Source organism: Tursiops truncatus, chromosome 3 (assembly GCF_011762595.2).
Source record: "Tursiops truncatus isolate mTurTru1 chromosome 3, mTurTru1.mat.Y, whole genome shotgun sequence".
Taxonomy (NCBI): domain Eukaryota; kingdom Metazoa; phylum Chordata; class Mammalia; order Artiodactyla; family Delphinidae; genus Tursiops; species Tursiops truncatus.
The window spans coordinates 32,932,349-32,957,712 of record NC_047036.1 but is presented as its reverse complement, the minus strand read 5'-3'; the positions used below and the strand labels follow the sequence as shown (position 1 = coordinate 32,957,712).

At 37.6% G+C, this 25,364-nt stretch overlaps 1 long non-coding RNA gene across 1 annotated transcript in view; it reads left to right on the top strand.

Annotated features, from left to right (window-relative positions):
- The window catches only part of LOC109549035 (uncharacterized), a 589,831-nt gene that overhangs the window by 319,931 nt on the left and 244,536 nt on the right, over positions 1-25,364 (top strand). The gene's annotated exons all lie outside the window — the stretch shown is intronic.

The window sequence follows — 25,364 nt, the reverse complement described above, 5'->3', positions numbered from 1 at the left end:
CAGTGGAAGAGAGATGAGAAAGCACAGTCATCCCTACAGTTTTAAGGATCCAGCCAGAAAGTGACTCCTATCACTTCTGTTCACATATCATTATTGAGAACTTAGTCACAGGGCCATAGCTAACTGCAAGGGGGCCTGGGAAATGTAGTCTCTAGCTGGGCAGCCAAGTCCTCAGCTTCAACTGTGAAAATCTACAGCACCTACAATGTATTGGAAAGAAAAGGTCTCTCTCAACCTCTTCTCTACCTAAAGAGCAACCCCTTTCACTCTTATGCTATTGCAACTTCTATATTGCTTCTAATCACTAACGTCAACTTGGAGAAATCACGTGTAGTGTTGCTACTTCAGTTTATCACTTTTTAGTAGTGTGACATCAGACGAGTAACTCTGGAGTCTCAGTTGCCTTATCTTTAAAGTGAAAACTAAAATACTCACCTTGGAGGGTTATAAGATACAATGAAATGTTTGTGTAAGCACTTGAAACACTGCCTGGCGCCTGCTAAGCACCTGGTCAGCATATCCAATTGCAATTGTAGTCCTTGCCTAGGTTTTGTATCATAATGGCAGGGGACAAGCATTGAATGGCAGGTAATATTCAGGCTGTTGTTATTGTTGGAGTGAACCTGAGATCTAGATTCCCACTTGAATAAGATCCTAAGAAGGAACTCTCACTTTCCCACACCTCTTCCTTGTCGCTCCTCAGACCATGCCCCGGTGCCCCAAGCACGCTTGCTGTGTCACATACTGGATTTGGTCGCCTCGAGCCTCCTTGGACCTCACTTGTTCTTGCAGCCTGACTTCTACCAGTGTTGCTCCTCCCTGCTCCCCAGCACGCCCCCCGCAGTGGTACTAAAGCTGCCTAGTGCAAGCCCTGTAATTGTCCGTCAGGTGTGCAGTTGAGAGTGCTCGTGACAGAAGAAGATCTCTTCTTGCAGAGCTCTAGCAGGTTGGCTTGTTCAGCCCCTGAGCACCCCGTAGAGTTCTGTGGTCTCAGGCATCCCAAAGCAGGCCTGTGTGGACAACTTTACGATGAGCCTAGACAGGGACTCACAAACGCTTTTTGGCTCCAAACTCGCCCTCTACCTTGCCTGCTCTCAAAGGAGGTAGAATGGATTTCATCTAGCTTGTTCAGGGAACTGCCATCCTCAGTGAAGAAGAACCTGAACTTTTCACTGAAAGTTTCCTGGCCTGTATCATTTCGCAATCTCTGGCAGGTGGAGATTATCTTGTGCTTTCGCTGCCTGAGTCTAGTAAGCATATTCAAGCTTATCTCTCCCTTCACCCAAGAAGCTCGCTAGAACTGCATTGCCCAATATAGTATTCGACTACATGTGGCTACTGAGCTCTTTAAATGTGGCTAATCTTAATGGAGATGTACTGAAATTTTGAATACCTGCTAAGTCTCAAAGATACGCTTAATATGAAAAAAATTTAAATATCACTAGACAGTTTTTTATATTGATGATGTCAAAGGATTTTGGAAATACTGAATTAAATAAAATACATGGTTAAAATTAATTCCGTTTTTCATTTTTACTTTTTTTAAAATGCAGCTACTAGGAAATTAAAAATTACATATGTGGCACGTATTTCCATTGGACAGAACTGCAATAGATTCTAGGGACCCAAGCCATGTGGGGATACAAATTTCAACTCTTTCCAGGTCCCAGTGAAGTTGAAGACCAATTCAAGAAATAGGCAGATGCTTGCTTCATAGAAGCATGTAGTAGAAATATAATTTGCCAAAGCAAGATGAATTACATAGACTCTCGACTACCGCTAGCTGACTCTAGGAACTTTATTATTGTTGATCAAAATCATAAAGAAGAAACATTTATGGTCGATAGTACCTGGGACTGTGTAAGTTGTAGTTAAATTATGTGCATTTCAAATAGCATCAGTATTTACATAAGAATGATTCAAATAAGAAGATGATTTGTGACTCGGTAACCCTTCGAGGCAGCAATGATGAGATAATTTCAGTATTAACTGTCAGAACATGTATCTTTGAAATACTCTTGTCCTATACTTACTCTTAATGTTTAATCAGAAGTGATGTCAATAGTGACAGTGTCTAAGTAAATCTTAGGAAGATTCTGATTCCCTGTGGATATATCTTTCTGGTTATTCTCTTTATATTCTGATTGATAAAACAGCTACTCTGTCAGATTAGGGGTAGGGGAATTCACATGCACAGGAATCTGGTTCTGAACTGAACTCCATTAGATAAAGAGAGGTTTACACTAGCAGGCCTACAGTTCTTAAAGGTTAAACAGTAGGGGTGTTATTCCATCAACTTGGAAACCAAATTTTTGGTTTATATGTCCATATCAGTCAGGATACAGTCAGAAAAGCAGAACCACTGGGAGCTATATTCATTCATTCATTCATTCATTCATTCATGTATTTATATTAAGGGTTTTATTACAGGGGTTTGACCTTACACAGTTGTGGGAGCTGATGAACAGGCACAGTGAGGCTGTTGGGTCTGATCCTACAGCTGGAAGTCCACAATGATAAGGGAGGTGCGTGTAAAGTGGAGGTGAGCCGGAAGAAGCTGGAAGCCACAAGCATACATTCTTATTGCCTTTCACGTCCATGGCCTGGGTTTCCTGCAGAAGCTGGGGCCCTTCTTCATCCTGGAGCTACACACACACACACACGCACACACACACGTTGGAAAAGCAGAAGAGAAATCAGTGGAAGGGGTGGCTGTTTCAGGCCCAGCCCCTGTCTCACACCAACAAGGTGAGCCAGAGGATAAGTGATGACTTGTGTGACCTAGGATAGTGGCTGCTGCTTTACTTTTCATCCTCCAAACCTGAGTCTCTCTGTGGTCGCCATCAGTGGAAACATACAGGGATAGGAAATCTGGGAATGTAGTTCATCCTAGCCAAGTGGACACAATACAAAGCTGCTGCAGTGTCTTTTCATGTGTGTCTTCTTAAAAATGCTTTTCAATCCATCCGCTGTGCATAGTGTCATTGAGTACATAGGTATAGCCTTTCTTGTCTTTCTCTTCTCCTCTTTGTGCAGGTTTTGAACACGTTTGCATTTGTCTGCTTAGTGTATCTCTTTGTTGCTGTTTCTTTGGGGCCCATTTTTTTCTCTGACTTTCTGTCTTTCACTTCCTGTGTCCTCATCTCTTGGTCTCTTGCTTGTCTGCCCTACTGTCGTCCTATTTTACGACCAAGAGACTAAATTGCTTTTTATAATTTTTTAGTCCATTCAGGGAATATATTTTTATGATCTCTATTCTTAATGTTCAAATAGACTACAAGGCAATTTAGATTTCTTTCTGGAAAAAATAAACTTTAAAAGAAAAGTTGAATGGCCCTACATTAATGTTTTCTAGAAGTAAATAGCCTGGTTAGAAATAGTCTAATCAATATTAAAATATTTGATGCCCAGCTTGAATGGATGCCTTCAAGCAGCTCTGACAGCTGCCATGCATCACCTCTGCCACCATGCAGCATTTGACCAGTACTCCAGCTGGTTTTTAAAGGGTATTTATCACTTTATTTTGCTGTTTTGCATTTTCCAGGTTAAAGATTGCCTCATGCATGTCAGAGCAGATAGCCACCTCCAAAATTAAGGGATCTCTTGAAAGTATTCTTTTCCAAAATGTTTTCTAGAGACCTTTTAAAATCACTGTCTATTTCTATGGCTAACAAATTATTAAACATAACATTTCCCATGTGGATTTTCTTATTCTTTTGTCACACTCCCATGTGGACCAGATTAACAGGATATTTTTCTTCTGTAGCCTAAATGCATGGGAATTTGGGTTTGGAAGGAGGGTACACCTCCTTGGTTAATGCTGGAGGCATTAACCAATAGTGAAGATTTGGACTTGCTGGAGAACAGCAGAGAGCAGTGGCATACTTGAGTGGAGAAAAAGAAATGTCAGGAGACAGGCAAGATGGGAGAATTCCAACACATTTTCTTTGCTTCTTAGCTTAACTAGGACAGACCTTCTGCCGCTGTGTACCTTCAAAAAAATCTCACATCTGAGTTTGTCATTAGTTAGAGATATCTTGCTATCTATGTGAGTTCAGGCTCTCTCTGGGCAGGAAGGGGTAATGGAGACCTAACTTCAGGTTGGAGAACGGTTCATGACAGCTAAGCTTTTCTCTCATGGTCACATAAACTCATCCACAACGCACACACATACCTACCCACAATTGGAAAAGGATGAGCTAAAATGATAACACTGATGTCTGTCATTGTTACAGAGTTTTAGAATTTACAGAGTGCTTTTGCGTACATTGTCTCAGAATGAATGAGAGTAAGAGTCGGTGACCACAATTAGGAAGAAATGTGGAGAGAGTGAATAGGAAAGAATAGAGAATATAGAGAGGATTATATAGGGAAAATAGTGCCTGTGGGTAGGGACTAGTGAAAAAGTAAGAAGCATAGAGAATGGCAGTTAACTGAGGGAACCTGGTACCTTATCTCTAATCTAATCAACCAGTGACGGTTGTTTTCTGTAAATGCTTTTAGGCATCTTGAAAAGAGATGCAGCAGCTTGGAGACCACTGATATTTCACAGTCTAGACTCCAAACTTAGTTAAGAATGTTTGGGAAAAGCTAGTACAAAGGTTTCAGAAAAGGACAGCTCTGCAGCCTGCTTTTACTTACTAGTCCGTGTGAACTGTGGCCTGAAAGCAAGCTTCAAGCCTTGCAGGGTTTGGAACCCCGATGAAGGCCCACCTGTGTTTCATTCAGCTCTTTGGCCCTGGGGAAGCACAGCTGGACAGCTCATGTGCTGTCACCTCATTCAGCACTCAGGATCTGATGGCCAGCTATGCAAAACCCAGAGGAGTCCAAACTGACCTCAGTGACACAGCCATCACAGGACTCAGGCCCGACTGACTCGTCAAGTCTGAGCAAACACTACTGTAAGTCTCGCTACCCCATCCCAGAAAGCTGACATCAAACGGGAGAAAAAAAAAAAAAAAACCAACCACCTGTCCTCTAGAAGGATTGACACCACTTAGTTCCTCAGACATTTCTCTCATGTTGATTCAATACCTTTTTTTCACCTTGTTTGTGGTGGTTATATCCAAACTAGGATGATTTTGATCTTAGCAATGAAGTTGTTCTCTCTTCTCTAGGGTTTCCATGTTCATTGCTGTTCTCTTTAGCATCTCTCTCTTTTTCTTTTTTTACATTTTTATTGGATTATAATTGCTTTACAATGTTGTGTTAGTTTCTGCTGTACAACAAAGTGAATCAGCTATATGTATACATATATCCCCTCCCTCTTGAGCCTCCCTCTTTCCAGGCATCCTTGATAAGTAAAACTGGAGCATTCAGAACAATGGGCTTCATGAGACTTTTCAGATTTTCTGTGATCTTCTCTGTAGTGTGGGTCTCCCTGAGGCAAGAGAGAAGAAAATAAATAAAGACCACATGATTTCAGTTTTGACCGCCCCTTAATAGGTATATCAACTGGGCTTGTGTTTCTTCATCTTCAACATGAAGTGATTATGTTGGGTTGTCTCCAAGTCTACTTGAGTTTTGATAATGTGTGACAGAAACAATTTTAATGCCTTCTGTAAGAACCCACAGATTTTCTTTTTGTAATAAGCACATGTTTCTTGCCTCTAAATTACTAGCAGATTGGTCCAACATTTGGGGGGCTTTCAAAACACAAAGATGAAGTTTTATTCAAATATGGAGAATTTGGGGCATGTCTTTTACAACAGGTCAGTAATTCCATTAGAAAAAAAGGTACCAGTGCACAGCTTGCCAATAAGAATAAGTGAATGGAATTGGGATGGTGTGGAAAAGGTAGGGGTGTGCAGAAGCTGTGATGCAGAGATGAGCTGGAAAATGAGGGCTTCTCTGTCATGGCTGGAAAGTGTCTGGGGCCAGGGTGTGTGGTATCAAATCAGGAGGCCGCCTATTGACTGTCCTTGCCAGAATATGTAAAAGTCAGCTCTTGTGAAGTCTGGGAATCAGAAGCCCCAGTCCAGAGACAGACTGCCTTTCATGCTGGTGGGGTAGGGCCAGGAGGCTGGTAGGGCCAACAGGGTGAAGATGCTATCATAATTATATCTTCTTCAGTTAGAGACTCCAAGAAAGGAGCTCTCAATGGAAGCCAATCTTATATACTAAATTGCTTAGGACAGACACCTGGGAGGTTTATACTGCGTTTCACTATAGTAAGATCTCATGAGTTCCTCTGGTGTGACACATTACGTGGTATCTTGATAAATGCTGGATTAGGTCATATCTACAGACAAAACTCTTAATTAAATAATTGAAAACCACGGAGGAGAGTAAAAATAGGCAATAATATTACGTTTCCTTCATCTCTTTATCTTCATGATGCTAAGGAACAATATGTAATTAATCTGGTATGATTGCTTGGGGACTAATCATTTCAAGGATAGGCCTTGTTTGGATTTGGTTTATGTGTTCAGTCTTGTATCATGCAGTTTAGAGAGGAGATGCAAAAGTAAACTGAGTAGGTGTATTCTTGAATTATTTTGCCATGTTATCCACAATCATATTTTGTCATTATTTTTCTTGTAACCATGCTCATTATAGAGATCTTAAAAAGTACAAATATGATGTAAAAATTATATTACCAATAGTTTCACCACCAGATGCCACTTCTGTTAACATTTGGAAACAATTTTTTGTGGTTTTTGTTGGCTCTGTAAATCACAGAACACATTGTTAGCAAAATTTTTTTAATTTAAAAATCGGACATGATTCTTATTTCTCCTTATTAAAGAGGACGTAATAAGCCAGTACTGATTCTCAGCGATGTTTTAAGTAGACCAAACTTGTCTCTGCTGTCTCTTATATTTTCAGCTTTGCCCTCCTGACTTTCCCGCTCCGAGGGCTTCACTTGGTGTTGCTTCAGTCCACCCTCCCCATTTCATCTTGTAAGCTACTGCGCCCCCCTGTCTTCCTTGGTAGATATTCCCTCACCCCCATTCCACACTCCTACCCCAAATTCAGTAACATATACATATTCAAATAGGGATTTTTCAAATACCGAGAACCCATTGATGACAAAACTTGCACGTATGACCTACCGATGACCGATGGATTGAGAGGTCCCCAAATCCCACCATATTGTATTTAGAGTCCTTAGTTGAAACTACATAAGAACTGATTAGAAAATATTCACAGTATTGGTGCTTCAGAGGAGGGACCCCCTTTCTCTTTCTCTTTTAGCTTTAAATGTATAACTTGCTTATGAAGATATCTTATTTCTATCATCTTATTTCTATCTAAGAATCTGCCAGTTTTCTCTTGTTTCTCTTCTATAAATATCATCTTATCTTCTACCTGGGTCTCTAAATGCCCCATTCCAGTGAAGGAATTTAGCTGGGATCAAGCATCAAGTGAGACTGTTCCGCAAGAACAAGGTTTAATGAACAAATTCGGGGTCATCCTTGATTCCTTTCTCTCACCTACCCACCTCACATGCATGCACACGCATGCTCACACACAGACACACACACACACACACACACACACACACACACACCCCTGCTAACCCATCAGCAAGTCCAATCAGTTAAGATTTGAAAACATCTCTATAATTCAGCACAGTTTTCTGTGCTTACTGTCACTGTCCTTGTCCAAGCTCCTGATGGGAAACATTGTGAAAGACTTTGAAATAAGCAAAAAAAAAAAAAAGCAAAAAAACCCCCAAAAAGCAGATGTGTTGTCTAGCATAATTTTCCTGGTTATCTGTGACATTTATAGTCTTTGAGCTATTTTACAACTCTTTTAAATTGTAGAAAACTGATAGTAATGCAAATCATTCTTATTCATACAACTGCAGTTGATTATTGCCATGTGGATAGTAGCAAGTTTTGCATATACAGTATTTGAAATTCATTTCTCCATTTCTGAGTGCTAATACGTGTGAGCTTTTTGACTTCTCCTGTGAACTAGTTGTAACATCTTACTGGCTTCCTCATTAATTAATTAAGCACCATCTTTGACACATGTTTATTTTATGTTTCTACAACAGTCATGATTTGGCTTAAAAATTATTCTTTAAGATCGAAAAAAAGAAAAAATTAACAGCTGCCCTCAGAAAATATCCTGTAAAAAAAATTATTCTTTAACACTATTTGCAGTTCTTTCCAGTACTATATCAGCCTCTTCTGCCCTCCTCCAAAACTTTCTCCATAGAGCAACTTGGGTGAAAAGCAAACCATCTTGCCTCTTGACTGAAAAATTTCCAAAGCCTTCTAATTGTTCTTATAATGAAATCTGAACTCCATATTATGGTTTCCAAGCCCCTAAAGGATCTGGTACCTATAATCTCTCCAACTTAATCTTATGCATTTCTCCTGATTTTTTTTTTACCATACTTCGGCTCTTCCAGCCCAGTTTCTGTTCCTGAAATTTATCAACCCTTTTCCCACCTTGGGACCTTTTCACTTGCCTATCTCTACCTTGAACACTTAAAAAAAACCCTAGACATTTGCCTGGCTGACTCAGTCTCATTCTTTAGGTCTTATTTCCCTCCTCAGATACACTTTCCCTGACTATTTTTGTAAAATTGGCTCCTGCATTTACAGTATATTCTGTCCTATTTATTGTAATCCATATTGAGCTTGCTTATTCCTGTATCTCATCCCTATTTGACACCTCCACTAGAAAGAAAAGTCAATGAAAGGATAAAATATGGGATCATATTATCTGCCTTCTTACCAGATTGATTTCATGTAATGGAGAGTATTTGTTGAATAAATGAAAAATATGGGCCAGGAAGTACCAGGGGAGGAAAAAGTTCTTGAATTTCAAAGGGAGCGTTCTGGGGACAGATGGTTGAGAAAATAGAGGCTCTATCAAGTGGCAGATTCTAGACAGATGTTAACAAGAAAGGTGGTGTGTTCCATCATGACCAGTGGGCCAGGTGTAGGTGTGGATATATTCAGGAGTAAGAGCAAGTAAGGATATAGTGCCCAGATATAGTTGTGACAATCTTTGGAAGAGTCGCCAATCCATCTTTTTTCTACTTGTCAGTTAGATATATTTAATGTAGTTTCCAGACTCTTGTTGTCTTGGGACTTAGGTAGAAATTCAATAATTACTCCTTCCTAATCTCATTAATGTAGTAACTTTATGGATTTTTAGAATATCATTTGTACCCAATTAATGCTGGATCAGTATAGAATGAGTTAAGTACCTTGTATGTGAATATAGTTACTAGAAAGATAGAGGGATAGATAAAGAAAATGACTGGATATATTGATGATAGTTGAAATAACATGGGGAAAAGAAATGTTTTGAGAGTAGTTTGGATAGCAAGAGCACCACTCTTTCTCCCATTCCAAGTTTTCTTCGTCTTTTTCTCTTCCTCAGTCTCCTTTCATCTATTAATCAGTTCATTTTTCGCTGTGGTCTCCCATTGTTTCTAGGCTCTTCTTACTTTTCATTGACATTTCTCTACTATCTTCACCTTCTCCAGAGAATGAGAATGGAAGGATGTCAGAGCAACAAATGCATTGCACTCATTGAGTCTGCTGAGACTTTTGAGAAGAACAAATACATGAAGGGCATAGGTAGATGATGTTGTGATGCTGATGTTTTAATGATGATGGTGATGAGACCATTAAAGCCTCTGGAGTATGAAAATTGGGTATTGACCATGAAATTAAGATTATAGATAACAGAAGAAAGGTGATATCTTCACTTGGATTCTTTAGAAAGTAGAACTTGAAACAAAGGCTTAAGACCTAGTGCTTTATTATTATTAAGGAGTGGGATTCAAGGAGATGAAGAGAGGGCTGGGTCAGCAGGGAAGGAGGGAGAGCAGAGCAAAGATTCATTATGAGGTTGGCCACTGCGACAGGTGACTAGTTGTTGGAACTCCTACGTTTGCCTAAAGAGGCATATGAAATGCATCTCAAGATTACCAGTATAAGGGAATAAAAAAGGAAAGCAAATCCATCAATTTGCATTCCCCATTAGTCATAGGTTCACCCCATGGAATGATAACTCTTCAGCATTTTAAAATTGAACATTTTTGAACACCAAGAGCTTTTCCATGGGATCTACTACTGCAGTGTCGTTAAAATGCTCCTAGGCAGAAAGTCAGTGGTATGTGGTCCAAATCTGAGGTGAGTTACCATCAGGTTGCGCTGGCATGAAGCCAGGTGGCCAGACTAAGAGACAGGTGAGGCCAAGAGAACCTGAAGTGGTGTAAATAAATGTTTAAAATACAGGGAAAGCAGCATTAAAAAGAAAAAAAAAAAAAAATGGAAGACAGAGAACGAGACAGCGAACAAATAAACAGTGTGACCTCACATAATCCAATTCACTTCTTGCAACCTTAGACCCTTCAGCTGTGAATGAAGGGATTAATGTTAACTGAACAGTGGAATCATCTGGTGATCTTTAAAAGCACAAATGCCTAGGTCCCACCCCCCAGATATTCTGATTTAATTTGTCTCTAATGCAACTTGAGCACTGGGGTTTTTAAAATAACTGCCTAGGTGATTCTAATATGTAGGAAAGATTGAAAATCTTAGTCTAGAACTTCCCTAAGGGCTCATTCAGTTTTAAAATGTTACTATTCTATCTGCTATTTTTTAAATTTCTGGGGAAAAATATTCTCCAATCATCTTCTGCCAGATGGGATTTTATAAGAACCTTCAAACTCAGTGAACTTCTGCTTATATTCCTCCATTTGAGAACCATATCTCAGTGAAGCAGATGATTGTGGATTCCTCCACTTTGGGCAAATTATGAGTTAAATTAATTATTTCAATTCACTTTTGATTAACATGTTTTTGTTTTTCCGGAATAACTGTGTTGCAATTTCTATTGGCTGTATAGTAGAGTTCTTCAGAATGTCTGCCTGGTAATATTTCTTCTTGCCAAATCCTTTCGGAGGAATTGCTAACTGGAAACTCTTTTTCTTCTATTTTGCAATAATTGGACTGATTTTCAATTACACTTCTCTAAAAATATGAAAAACTAAGTAGATATAAAATTTTTTTAAATAAAATACATATAAGCTATAAAGATGGGAGATACAAAAAAATGCCCATACATCCACTACCCATTTTTAAAAAAACATTATTATTAAATCAAAATTCCCTGTGGGTGTGCCTTGGCATCCTAACTTATTCCATTACTACCACTGAAAGGTAGCTGCCATCATAAATGTTGTGCCCGCATGAGATTGAGAGAGAGTTAGAGAAAACAATAGAAAGACAAAAATAGAGAAGAGAGAGAGAGGAAGAAAAGATTACTGCAAGAACAGAACAGAGGCATTTATGACCATTACTAAAACTGGTGTACATAGTTTTTCCCACATTTTAGATGGAACTTAATTACATGGTCCCGCCTAGATGGCAGAAAGGCTGGAAAATATAGTGTTTTTATGTGCCCAGTATGAAAATAAAGTAGTTTGGAAAACACATGACATACTCTCTGCTATACCATAATACTATGATTAACATTTAAATTGTTTTCCTTTGTTACAATTGAGCTGCTCTAGATATTCTTTTATTTTTCTCAATGTCCATGTTCATGAATTTCTCTTATATACAAGTTTTGCACTTTATTTTTTTTTCTGATTGCCTTTTTTTTTTAAACATCTTTATTGGAGTATAATGGCTTTACAATGGTGTGTTAGTTTCTGCTTTATAACAAAGTGAATCAGCTATACATACACATATATCCCCATATCTCCTCCCTTTTGCTTCTCCCTCCCACCCTCCCAATCCACCCTTCTAGGTGGTCACAAAGCACTGAGCTGATGTCCCTGTGCTATGCGGCTGCTTCCCACTAACTATTTTACATTTGGTAGTATATGTAAGTCCATACCACTCTCTCACATCGTTCCAGCTTACCCTTCTCTCTCCCCGTGTCCTCAAGTCCATTCTCTACATCTGCGTCTTTATTCCTGTCATGCCGCTAGATTCTTCATAACGTTTTATATTATTTATTTATTTAAGAGTCCATATATTTGTGTTAGCATACTGTATTTGTTTCTCTCTTTCTAACTTACTTCACTCTGTATGACAGACTCTAGGTCCATCCACCTCACTACAAATAACTCAATTTCGTTTCTTTTTATGGCTTAGTAATATTCCATTGTATATATGTGCCACATCTTCTTTATCCATTCATCTGTTGGTGGACACTTAGGTTGCTTTTCCATGTCCTGACTATTGTAAATAGAGCTGCAATGAACATTGTGGTACATGACTCTTTTTGAATTATGGTTTTCTCAGGGTATATGCCAGGTAGTGGATTTGCTGGGTCATGTGGTAGTTCATTTTTGTTTTTTTAAGGAACCTCCAACTGTTCTCCATAGGGGCTGTATCAATTTGCATTGCCAACAACAGTGCAAGAAGGTTCCCTTTTTAAAACACACCCTCTCCAGCATTTACTGTTTGTAGATTTTCTGATGATGTCCATTCTGACCAGTGTGAGGTGATACCTCACTGTAGTTTTGATTTGCTTTTCTCCAATAATTAGCAATGTTGAGCATTCTTTCATGTGTTTGTTGGCAATCTGTATATCTTCTTTGGAGAAATGTCTATTTAGGTCTTCTGCCCATTTTTGGATTGGATTGTTTGTTTTTTGGATATTGAGCTGCATGAGCTGCTTGTATATTTTGGAGATTAATCCTTCGTCAGTTGCTTCATTTGCAAATATTTTCTCCCATTCTAAGGGTTGTCCTTTCATCTTCTTTATGGTTTCCTCTCCTGTGCAAAAGCTTTTAAGTTTCATTAAGTCCCATTTGTTTATTTTTGTTTTTATTTCCATTTCTCTAGGAGGTGGGTCAAAAAGGATCTTGTTGGGATTTATGTCATAGAGAGTTATGCCTATGTTTTCCTCTAAGACTTTTATACTGTCTGGCCTTACATTTAGATCTTTAATCCATTTTGAGTTTATTTTTGTGTATGGTGTTAGGGAATGTTCTAATTTCATTCTTTTACATGGAGCTGTCCAGTTTTCCCCGAACCACCTATTGAAGAAGCTGCCTTTTCTCCATTGTATATTCTTGCCTCCTTTATCAAAAATAAGGTGACCATATGTGTGTGCGTTTATCTCTGGGCTTTCTATCCAGTTCCATTGATCTATATTTCTGTTTTTCTTCCAGTACCATATTGTATTGATTAGTGTAGCTTTGTAGTATGGTCTGAGTCAGGGAGCCTGATTCCTCCAGCTCCGTTTTTCTTTCTCAAGATTGTTTTGGCTATTTGGGGTCCTTTGTGTTTCCATACAAATTGTGAAATTTTTTGTTCCTATTCTGTGAAAAATGCCATTGGTAGTTTGATAGGGATTGCATTGAATCTGCAGATTGCTTTGGGTAATATAGTCATTTTCACAATGTTGATTCTTCCAATCCAAGAACATGGTATATCTCTCCATCTGTTTGTATCATCTTTCTTTCATCAGTGTCTTACAGTTTTCTGCATACAGGTCTTTTGTCTCCTTAGGTAGGTTTATTCCGAGGTATTCTATTCGTTTTGCTGCAGTGGTAAATGGGAGTGTTTCCTTAATTTCTCTTTCAGATTTTTCATCCTTAATGTATAGGAATGCAAGAGATTTCTGTGCATTAATTTTGTATCCTGCAACTTTATGAAATTCATTGATTAGCTCTAATGGCTTTCTGGTAGTGTCTTTAGGATTCTGTATGTACAGTATCATGTCATTTGCAAACAGTGACAACTTTACTTCTTCTTTTACCATTTGGATTCCTGTATTTCTTTTTCATCTCTGATTGCTGTGGCTAAAACTTCCAAAACTCTGTTGAATAACAGTGGTGGGAGTGGGCAGCCTTGCCTTGTTCCTGATCTTAGTGGAAATGGTTTCAGTTTTTCACCATTGAGAACGATGTTGGCTGTGGGTTGTCATATGGCCTTTATTATGTTGAGAAAAGTTCCCTCTATGCCTACTTTCTGCAGGGTTTTCATCATCAATGGGTGTTGAATTTTGTTGAAAGCTTTTTCTGCACCTATTGAGATGATCGTATGATTTTTCTCCTTCAATTTGTTAATATGTTTTATCACATTGATTTATTTCCATATATTGAAGAATCCTAGCATTCCTAGAATAAACCCCACTTGATCATGGTGTATGATCCTTTTAATGTGCTGTTGGATTCTGTTTGCTAGCATTTTGTTGAGGATTTTTGCATCTATGTTCATCAGTGATATTGGCCTGCAGTTTTCTTTCTCTGAAACATCTTTGTCTGGTTTTGGTATCAGGTTGAAGGTGGCCTTATAGAATGACTTTGGGAGTGTTCCTTCCTCTGCTATATTTGGGAAGAGTTTCAGAAGCATAGGTGTTAGCTCTTCTCTAAATGTTTTATAGAATTATTATGTGAAGCCGTCTGGTGCTGGGCTTTTGTTTGTTGGAAATTTTTAATCGAAGTCTCAATTTCAGTGCTTGTGATTGGTCTGTTTATATTTTCTATTTCTTCCTGGTTCAGTCTCAGAAGGTTATGCTTTTCTAAGAGTTTGTCCATTTCTTCTACGTTGTCTATTTTATTGGCATATAGTTGCTTGTAGTAGTCTCTCAGGATCCTTTGTTTTTCTGCAGTGTCAGTTGTTACTTCTCCTTTTTCATTTCTAATTCTATTGATTTGAGTCTTCTCACTTTTTTTCTGGATGAGTCTGGCTAATGTTTTATCAATTTTGTTTATCGTCTCAAAGAACCAGCTTTAGTTTTATTGATCTTTGCTCTTGTTTCCTTCATTTCTTTTTCATTTATTTCTGATCTGATCTTTATGGTTTCTGTCCTTCTGCTAATGTTGGGTTTTTTTTGTTCTTCTTTCTCTAATTGCTTTAGGTGTTAAGTTTAGGTTGTTTATTTACGATGTTTCTTGTTTCTTGAGGTAGGATTGTATTCGTATCAACTTTCCTCCTAGCACTGTTTTTGCTACATCCCACAGTTTTTGGGTCATCGTGTTTTCATTGTCATTTGTTTTTAGGTATTTCTTGATTTTCTCTTTGATTTCTTCAGTCATCTCTTGGTTATTAAGTAGTGTATTGTTTAGCCTCCAGGTGTTTGTATTTTTGACAGACTTTTCCTGTAATTGATATCTAGTCTCATAGCGTTGTGGTCGGAAAAGATACTTGATACGATTTCAATTTTCTTAAATTTATCAAGGCTTGATTTGTGATGCAAGATACGATCTATCCTGGAGAATGTTCCATGAGCACTTGAGAGGAAAGTGTATTTTGTTGTTTTTGGATGGAATGTCCTATAATTATCAATTAAGTCCATCTTGTTTAATGTATCATTTAAAGCTTGTGTTTCCTTATTTGTTTTCATTTTGGATGATCTGTCCATTGGTGAAAGTGGGGTGTTAAAGTCCCCTACTATTATTGTGTTACTGTTGATTTCCCCTTTTATGGCTGTTAGCATTTGCCTTATGTATTGAGGTGCTCCTATGTTGGATGCATAAATATTTACAATTGTTATATCTTCTTCTTGGATTGTTCCCTTGATCATTATTTAGTGTCCTTCTTTGTCCCTTGTAATAGTCATTGTTGTAAAGTCTATTTTTTCTGATATGAGTATTGCTACTCCAGCTTTCTTTTGATTTCCGTTTGCAAGGAATATCTTTTTCCATCCCCTCACTTTCAGTCTGTATGTGTCCCTAGGTCTGAAGTGGGTCTCTTGTAGACAGCATATATTTGGGTCTTGTTTTTGTATCCATTCAGCCAGTCTGTGTCTTTTGGTGGGAGCATTTAATCCATTTACATTTAAGGTAATTATCGATATGTATGTTCCTATTACCATTTTCTTAATTGTTTTGGGTTTTTTATTGTAGGTCTTTTCCTTCTCTTGTGTTTCCTGCCTAGAGAAGTTCCTTTAGCATTTGTTGTAAAGCTGGCGTGGTGGTGCTGAATTCTATTAGCTTTTTCTTGTCTGTAAAGGTTTTAATTTCTCCGTTGAATCTGAATGAGATCCTTGCTGGGTAGAGTAATCTTGGTTGTAGATTTTTCCCTTTTATCACTTAAAATATGTCCTGCCACCTGCTTCTGGCTTGCAGGGTTCCTGCTGAAAGAGCAGCTTTTACCCTTATGGGGATTCCCTTTTATTTTATTTGTTGTTTTTCCCTTGCTGCTTTTAATATTTTTTCTTTGTATTTAATTTTTGATAGTTTGATTAATATGTGTCTTGGCGTGTTTCTCCTTGGATTTATCCTGTATGTAACTCTCTGTGCTTCCTGGACTTGATTGACTATTTCCTTTCCCATATTAGGGCAGTTTTCAACTATAATCTCTTCAAATATTTTCTCAGTCCCTTTCTTTTCTCTTCTTCTTCTTGGTCCCCGATAATTCGAATGTTGGTGGGTCTAATGTTGTCCCATAGGTGTCTGAGTCTGTCCTCAATTCTTTTCATTCTTTTTTCTTTATTCTGCTCTGTAGTAGTTATTTCCACTATTTTATCTTCCAGGTCGCTTATCCGTTCTTCTGCCTCAGTTATTGTGCTATTGATTCCTTCTAGAGAAATTTTCATTTCTTTTATTGTGTTGTTCATATTGTTTGTTTGCTCTTTAGTTCTTCTAGCTCCTTGTTAAACATTTCTTGTATTTTCTCCATTTTATTTCCTAGATTTTAGATCATCTTTACCATCATTACTTTGAATTCTTTTTGAGGTAGACTGCCTATTTCCTCTTCGTTTGGTTGGTCTGGTGAGTTTTTATCTTGCTCCTTCACCTCCTGTGTGTTTCTCTGGTTCATGGGGTTGTGTAGGCTTCCTGGTGGAGCAGACTGATGCCTGTGTTCTCTTGGGTGAGGCTGGATCTTGTCTTTCTGGTGGGTGGGACCGTGTTTGGTGGTGTGTTTTGGGCTGTCTGTGACCTTATTATTATTTTAGGCAGCCTCTCTGCTAATTGGTGGCATTGTGTTCCTGTCTTTCTAGTTGTTTGGCATAATGTTTCCAGCACTGTAGCTTGCTGGTCTTTGAGTGGATCTGGGTCTTAGTGTTGAAATGGAGAAATCTGGGAGAGCTTTCGCCGTTTGATATTACGTGGAGCTGGGAGGTCTCTGGTAGATCAATGTCCTGAACTCGGCTCTCCTACCTCCTAGGCACAGTCCTGACACCTGGCTGGAGCACCAAGACCCTGTCAGCCACTCGGCTCAGAAGAAAAGGGAGAAAAAAATAAACAAAGAGGAAAATAAAATAAAGTTATTAAAATAAAAAATTATTGAAAATAAAAAAATTAAAAAGTAATAAGAAGTAAAAAAGAAAGAAAGAAGAGAGCAACCAAACCAAGAAACAAATCCGCCAATGATAAGCACTAAAAACTAAACTAACAAACAAACAAGAAAACAGACATACAGAACCCCAGGACAAATGGTAAAAGCAAAGCTCTACAGACAAAATCACACAAAGAAGCATACACATACATACTCACAAAAAGAGAAAAAGGAAAAATATATGTATATAGCTTTTCCGAAAGTCCACTGCCTCAATCTTAGGATGAGTTTTTGTCTATTCAGGTATTCCGCAGATGCAGGGTACATCAAGTTGATTGTGGAGATTTAATCCGCTGCTCCTGAGGTTGCTGGGAGAGATTTCCCTTTGTCTTCTTTGTTCGCACAGCTCCTGGGTTCAGCTTTGGATCTGGCCCCGCCTCTGCGTGTAGGTCACCTGAGGGCATCTGTTCTTTGCTCAGAGAGGACAGGGTTAAAAGAGCAGCTGATTATGGGTCTCTGGCTCACTCAGGCCGTGGGGAGGGAGGGGTACATAATGTGGGGTGAGCCTGCAGCGGCAGAGGCTGGCATGACGTTGCACCAGCTTGAGGCGTGCCTTGTGTTTTCCTGGGGAAGTTGTCACTGTATCATGGGACCCTGGTAGTGGCGGGCTACACAGGCTCTGGGGAGGAGTGGTGTGGATACCTGTGCTTGCACACAGGCTTCTTGGTGCCAGCAGCAGCAGCCTTAGCATTTCATGCCTACCTCTGGTGTCCGTGCTGATAGCTGCTGCTCGCGCCCGTCTCTGCAGCTCGTTTAGGTGGTGCCCTGAATACCCTCTCCTTGTGCACCCCGAAACAGTGGTCTCTTGTCTCTTGTGTACGTCCAGACTTTTCCCCAGACTGCCTCCAGGCTAGCCATGGCACACTAGCCCCCTTCAGGCTGTGTTCACGCAGACAACCCCTGTCCTCTCCCTGGGATCCGACCTCCGAGGCCCGAGCCTCAGCTCCCAGCCCCCACCCGCCCTGGTGGGTGAGCAGAGAGGCCTCTCAGGCTGGTGAGTGCTGTGCAGCACCGATCCTCTGTGCAGGAATCCTCCGCTTTGCCCTCCGCACCCCTGTTGCTGCGCTCTCCTCCGCGGCTCTGAAGCTCCCCCCTCTGCTACCCGCAGTCTCCGCCCGCGAAGGGGCTTCCTAGTGTGTGGAAACCTTTTCTCCTTCACAGCTCCCTCCCACTCGTGCAGGTCCCATCCCTATTCTTTTGTCTCTGTTTTTTTCTTTTTTCTTTTGCCCTACCCAGGTACTTGGGGAGTTTCTTGCCTTTTGGGAAGTCTGAAGTCGTCTCCAGCATTCAGTAGGTGTTCTGTAGGACTTTTTCCTCATGTAGATGTATTTCTGATGTATTTGTTGGGAGGAAGGTGATCTCTACGTCTTACTCTTCCACCATCTTGAAGGTCTCTCCTGCACTTTTTAAAACTCAGTATAAAAAGTGTACTTTACCTCATCTCCCAGTATAAACATATACCCATATAAATACTTAAAACTGGGAGAAAATTTTGTCCTAGAAAAACTTATCTAATATTCTTTAAATAAAGCCACCCACTTAGAGTTTTAAATTTCTATTGTTTCTAACCTGTATAACCTTTATTACTAATTCTCCTCAAGTAGAAAGAACTAAAAATTAATACTGAGATGTTATATATTTTTGTTTTAGTTTCACCAAACTTCTGAATTATAATTTTCCCATGAAAAACAACTCATTTCAAAAAATTGGATTTTTTTCTACATTTTCCTTTTTACCAAGATCCTCTGATCTCTCCCTGAATCCAGGTGAGGCCCTGGATGAACTAATCTAAATAGTGGTCCTATGGGAAAACACTGACTCCATGATCACCGCCTATTTTATTATTAGAGATTTTTTTTTTCAGTTTTGTCAGTGAGTGGGAAAAATACTATCTTGCTTTAATCTGAACTTTTTGTGGAACTTATAAGGACAAACTTTTTACTTTATAAATGTTTGTGAACCTTGGAATGGATATACCTGTATATATGTGTCTATGTTTAATTATAAATTTCCCATCAAGTCCATTGCATCTCTCCTTATATCTCTGTTTATATTCTTTTATATTTTATGAGCTTTTTTTATAAACTTAATTTTTAATATTTCATTGCAAAAATAGACTAGTATATTTTATTTTAGATGTAATTTCATATATAATACATATATATACACACACACACACACACTATATATATCTATATCTATATATATATATATAGATATAGATATATATAGTGTGTGTGTGTGTGTGTGTGTGTGTGTGTATTTAATCTTCACTTTATAATGACCATGATGGGATATTTAATTTAAGAATATTAATAAGGAAGCAGTTTTGAAGTCAGTTGGAAGAAAAAGTAAAATTGGGTGCTTAGACAATTTAGCAAGTTTTTGCATTAACCTATAAGAAGTAGTGAAATGTAAAAGAGAAGAGCAGAGATACTAGAAGCTCCAACTAAGTGTTTTTCAAAAATGTAGGTTTGGCAGTTAATTTATTGCCCATAAGAGGAGATGTTACCAATGTTGATTGTAAATTACTGTGTCTATTGCCTAGGAGGAAGGTACTGCCAAATAGGAAAATGGGAGTTGGGACAAAGAACAGTTTTCTGGAGGATATGGTCCCATGGGAGATTTAAAAAGTATTAAGAAGCAGACAAAATTCCCATAACCCTAGAGGGCAACTGATACTAACAGTTTAAAGTATATTATTTTAGACTACTCAAGATCTTGAGGTATTATTTTAAGAGTTGAGATATTATTTTAAGTACAGTTTTAAAAACCATTTTATACTTAATATGAGTACCTCTTCATGTTAATAAACTTTTAAAATTAATAGTTATTTAAATATGTGCAGAATAGTCTTACATAAATATACCATTTCCTCACTTTTGGACAATGTGATTCATTTTCATTTGCCATTATTATTATTTTAAAATAAGCATAATCTGAAATATCTTTGTGTATAATCTTTAATTAAATTTCTGATTATTACCTAGAATATAGTCTCAAAAATGTTATTATTGCAACAATTATGTTTGTTTTAAGCCAACTGTTATGTGGCTTCTATTTCTCAGAAGAATTATGCCAATGTGTACATTCTCAAGCAGTGTGTCAGAATCCCCGTTTACCATACCTTCTACGTTGAATACTCCCGTGAAAACAGATAAGCAAGAAAATAAATCTTGCTAATTTAATAGGGTGAAAAACAAAACACCAGCATCACATTGTTGCTTTACTTTTTAGTTATTTTTATATCTATTCAAATACTCTGGGTTTTATGCGTGTGTGTGTGTGTGCACGTGTATGTGTAAAATTATTTATTTATTTTGGCTATTGAGACTCTGTATTTTTTAATCAATTATAAGTTTTTTACATATATCAAGGATTTCTGCTTTCACATTATTTTTTTTTTTGGCAAATACATTTCCCTCAGTTTGTTGTTAAAGAGATTCATGTTTCAATATGCTGATTTTATGGAATTCTTTATTATGATTAAAATATTCATTAAAGAAGTGAAATAATAGGAGGCTTAGGGGATCCGTGGGTCAGCAAGGGACCATCAGGCATTTCAAGTATGTTATGGAGGATGGGAACATTTTTAAAAAATTGGAGGATGCCAAGGATGAATGGTGCCTGTGGATTACCTAGAATATGGTAGGCACTTAATAAATATTTGTTGTCTGATTGCTTCTAAATCCTGCCTAGGATATGTCTTTCATCTGTCTCTTCTCCAGTCAAGATGTAGCAATGAATTTCTATTCTTCAATGAGGATAAAGCATTTCTGTAATTCACAGTTAAGTAAAAATTAGATATCCTTCTGATTCTATGCTTTGAGCCCAAATGGTTGCCAGACTGAGATAAACTTTAGTAGATCATGTCCTTAGCCATAACAAAAGCCTATGCCTTTGGCCCTTTTCTATGTACTGTTAAAACTTCCTAGCATAGTCTTGTTTCTTCATATAACACAGAAGCAGGAAGAGGAGTCAGTGGCTTTTGAGGCTGAGCAATACTTTAATAATTGTACCTCCTGAGTAGATTAGGCAAAGTGATGGTGTAACCAATAGACTTCTTGGTGAAGTGAATAGGTTTGCAGTCTCTCCTACCTTGTACTATATCTGAAAGAGATGAAAGTTTTGTCTCCAATGGTTATATCTCCTTATAAACAGGCTACTCTTCTGAACTTGATGGAAAGCTTTTTTATTTTATTTTATATTGGAGTTTAGTTGATTAACAGTGTTGTATTAGTTTCAGATGTACAGCAAAGTGATTCAGTTATAATTTATTTACGCTTTTTCAAATTCTTTTCCCATTTAGGTTATTACCGAATATTGAGCAGAGTTCCCTGTGCTATAGAGTAGGTCCATGTTGGTTATCTGTTTTAAATATAAAAGGTGTACATGTCAATCCCAGACTCCCAATCTATCCCTCTTCCCCACCCTTACCCCCTGGTAACCATATGAACTTGATGGAAAGCTTTAATTAGCATGATGGACCCATCCTTTCTGCTGCTGAGTATTTAGTTTCATTGTTAGATACAGGCCAGAATTCGTCTCTGAATTCATTCCCTTGTTATGGTGGGTGATTGCAAAAACACCTAGTTGTGTGAGATAAAATGGATTTTTCTGGTATTTTTGCTATCTTCACAATTGATTATGCACCGAGAAATGGCTGTAAATATACACTAAGGGGGGTACACTAAGGGTTGTGGGCTTGGGGATAATTCACCTCAGAGTCTTGATTCCACCGTCTACTAACTGTGACTTCAGGCAAGTAATTTTATCTCTTTAACCCAGAGTTTCCTCATTCTTACAATAGGGACTGTAACTTTATGATGTTGTTTCCTCTAGTGTTAAAGTTCTTGCATCCCGCATCCTTGTTGTCTCAGCCCTGGGCCTCTGCAGATCCTTCATTCTTCTCTGAGTCTCTGGGTCCCCCAAACCAGGGCACTTGACATCTTTTAGATCTCCTGTATTTCTTGTACAGGTCTTGGGGAAATGAAAGTGTTGCTAGATCCTTAATTATCTAATCATTTCCCTCTTCAAATTCTGTACTTATGGCACTGTACCACATTATACAAAGCACGTTTTACAAAGCTATATGGGAACTACCCCCTCACAGTGTGGGCCCAGTGTTTTCAGGTGCCTCTGTGCCACTTGAGAACTCTCCACAATGTGCCCCAAGACCCCTACAGATTCCAAAAGGGGAAAAGTAAGGATGTGAGTATTTGTCCTCCTTGCCCTAACTCTTCATAATGTTCCAGAGTCTCTAACTGCCTTTCTTGCTTTCTCCTCCACTCCATCTTTTCCATTTCTTCCCTAGGCTAGTGTAGTATATCTCCCCTATATTGTAGCCTGGATCTGTCTACCTGCATATTCAAGTCAATCAGACCTGCACCCTGATAGTTGACTGTACTACATGAAATCTAGATAACCCCATTTACTTTTTCAGTAATACCAAGACTTCAAGCCTCTTTTAAATTCCCACAAATAATATACAAGAGTCCCAGTTACTCTCTATCCATGCTAACACTTGATATTTTCAGTCATTTTAATTTAAGCCATTGTAGAGGGTATCTCATTGTGACTGATGACTGATCATTTTAACCATCTTTTCATATACAGTACTTGTTATTTGTAATATATTCTTTATAAGAAGATCTGTTCAAATCTTTTGTCTATCTTTTATTGAGTCCTTTGTCTTCTTTAAATTGCACTGTAAGTGTTCTACACATATTTTGAGTACAGGTCATTTACTGGATGTGTGTCTTGAAAAATGTCTTCTCCAAATCTGTCTTTCTTTTTCATTTTTCTTAATATTGCCTTATAAGGCAATCATTTTTTTTTCTTTTACTTTGATGAAGTCTAATTTGTCATTTTTTTATTATACAAGTTTTGGTGTGTGTACTAAGAAATCTTTGTCAAACCCAGAATCAAAAGAATATTCTTCAACTTTTCATCTAGTGGTGATATGTAAGTTTGGCTCATAGAATTAGGTATATAACCTATTATGAGTTAACTTTTTTATATATAGAGTTAAGGTTGAATTTTTGTTTGTTTGCTCTGTTTTGCTTTTTTCACATGCATATCTAAATGTTTTTGCATTTATTGAAAAGACAATTCTTTCACCACAAAATTACCTTGGTGTCTTTCTTGAAAATCAAATGTCTATATATATGTAGATCTATTTCTGGATTTCCTGTTCTGATCCATCATTTATCTATCTATTATATATGGTTATCATTATACCAGTATTATACTTGTCTGGACTACTATAGATTCTTTTTTCCTTTTTATTTTTTTCTTGAAGTATAGTTGGAATACAATATTGTATTACTTTCAGAGTACAACATAGTGATTCAACATTTATATACATTCCAAATTGATCACCAAAATATGTCTAATAACCATCTGTGGTTATTAGACTACATTCCCTATGCTGTATATTACATACGTTACGTCCCTGTGAATTACACTGCATCCCTGTGAATTATTTATTTAATAGCTGGAAGTGTGCACCTCGTGATATTCTTCACCTATTTCACCACACCCCCAACCACTCTCCTCTCTGAGGACCACCCATTACTTCTCTATATCTATGAGTCTGTATCTGTTTTGTTTTGTTTGTTCTTTTGTTTTTTTTAGATTCCACATATAAGTGAAATCATCTGGTGTTTGTCTTTGTCTGACTTATTTCACTTAGCATAATACTGTCTAGATTCATTCAGGTTGTCACAAATGCAAGACTTCATTCCTTTTTATGGCTGAACAATATTCTACTGTGTGTATATTTGCATGTATATATATATTATATATATATATATATATATATAATATATATATGCACACCACACCTTTATCCATTCATTTATCGATAGACATTTAAGTTGCTTCCATATCTTGGCATTGTAAATATGCTTCAGTGAATATAGTGTGCATATATATTTTCAAATTAGTGTTTTCATTTTCTTTGGTTAAATACCCAGAAGTGAAATTGTTATTTCTTGTCTTTTTGATGGTAGCCATTCTGACAGGTGTTGAGGTGCTATCTCGTTATTCTGATTTGCATTTCTCTGATGATTAGTGGTGTTGAGCATATTTTCATGTGCCATCTGTATGTCTTACTTGGAAAAATGTCTATTCAGGTCCTCTGCCCATTTTTAAATAGGATTGTTTGTTTTTCTTAAAATACTGAGCTATGTGAGTTCTTTATATATTTCGGATATTAACCCCTCATTGGATATACCATTTGCAGATATCTTCTTGCATACAGTAGGCTGCCTTTTTGTTTTGTTGGTTGTTTCCTACACTGCATAGAAGCTTTTTATTTTGATGTAGTCCTATTTGTTTATGTTTTTTGTTCCCCTTGCCTGAGGGGACATATCAAAAAAAATAATGCTAAGGCTGATGTCCAATAATATACTGCCTGTGTTTTCTTCTAGGAGTTTTATAGTTTCAGGTCTTACATTTAAGTCTTTAAACCATGTTGAGTTTATTTTTGTATATGGTGTAAGAAAATGGCCCAGTCTCGTTCTTTTGGATGTAGCTGTCCAGTTTTTCTAATACTACTTGTTGAAGTGACTGTCTTTTCCCTACTGTATATTCTTGCCTTCTTTGTTATAAATTTCTTGACTGTTTAAGCATGAGTTAAAATCTGGGCTCTCTGTTCTGTTCCGTTGATCTATGTGTGCCAGTACCATACAGTTTTTGATTACTATAGCTTTGTAATATAGCTTGAAATCAGGGAGTGTGATACCTTTAGCTTGGTTCTTCCTTTTTAAGATTGTTTTGTCTATTCAGGGTCTTTTGTGGTTCCATACAAATTTTAGCATTATTTGTTCCAGTTCTGTGAAAAATGGCATTGATATTTTAATAGGGATTGCATTGAACCTGTATATTGCTTTGGGTATTAGGGACATTTTAATAATATTAATTCTTCCAATCCATGGGGATGGTATATCTTTCCATTTATTTATTATCTTTCCATTTATTTCCATTTATTTATATCTTTCCATTTATTTATTTATTTATTTATTTATTATTATTATTTATTTCCATTCCTTTATTATGTTGAGGTATGTTTCCTCTATACCCACTTCGTTGAGAGTTTTTAACATAAATGGATTTGAATTTTGACAAATACTTTTTCTG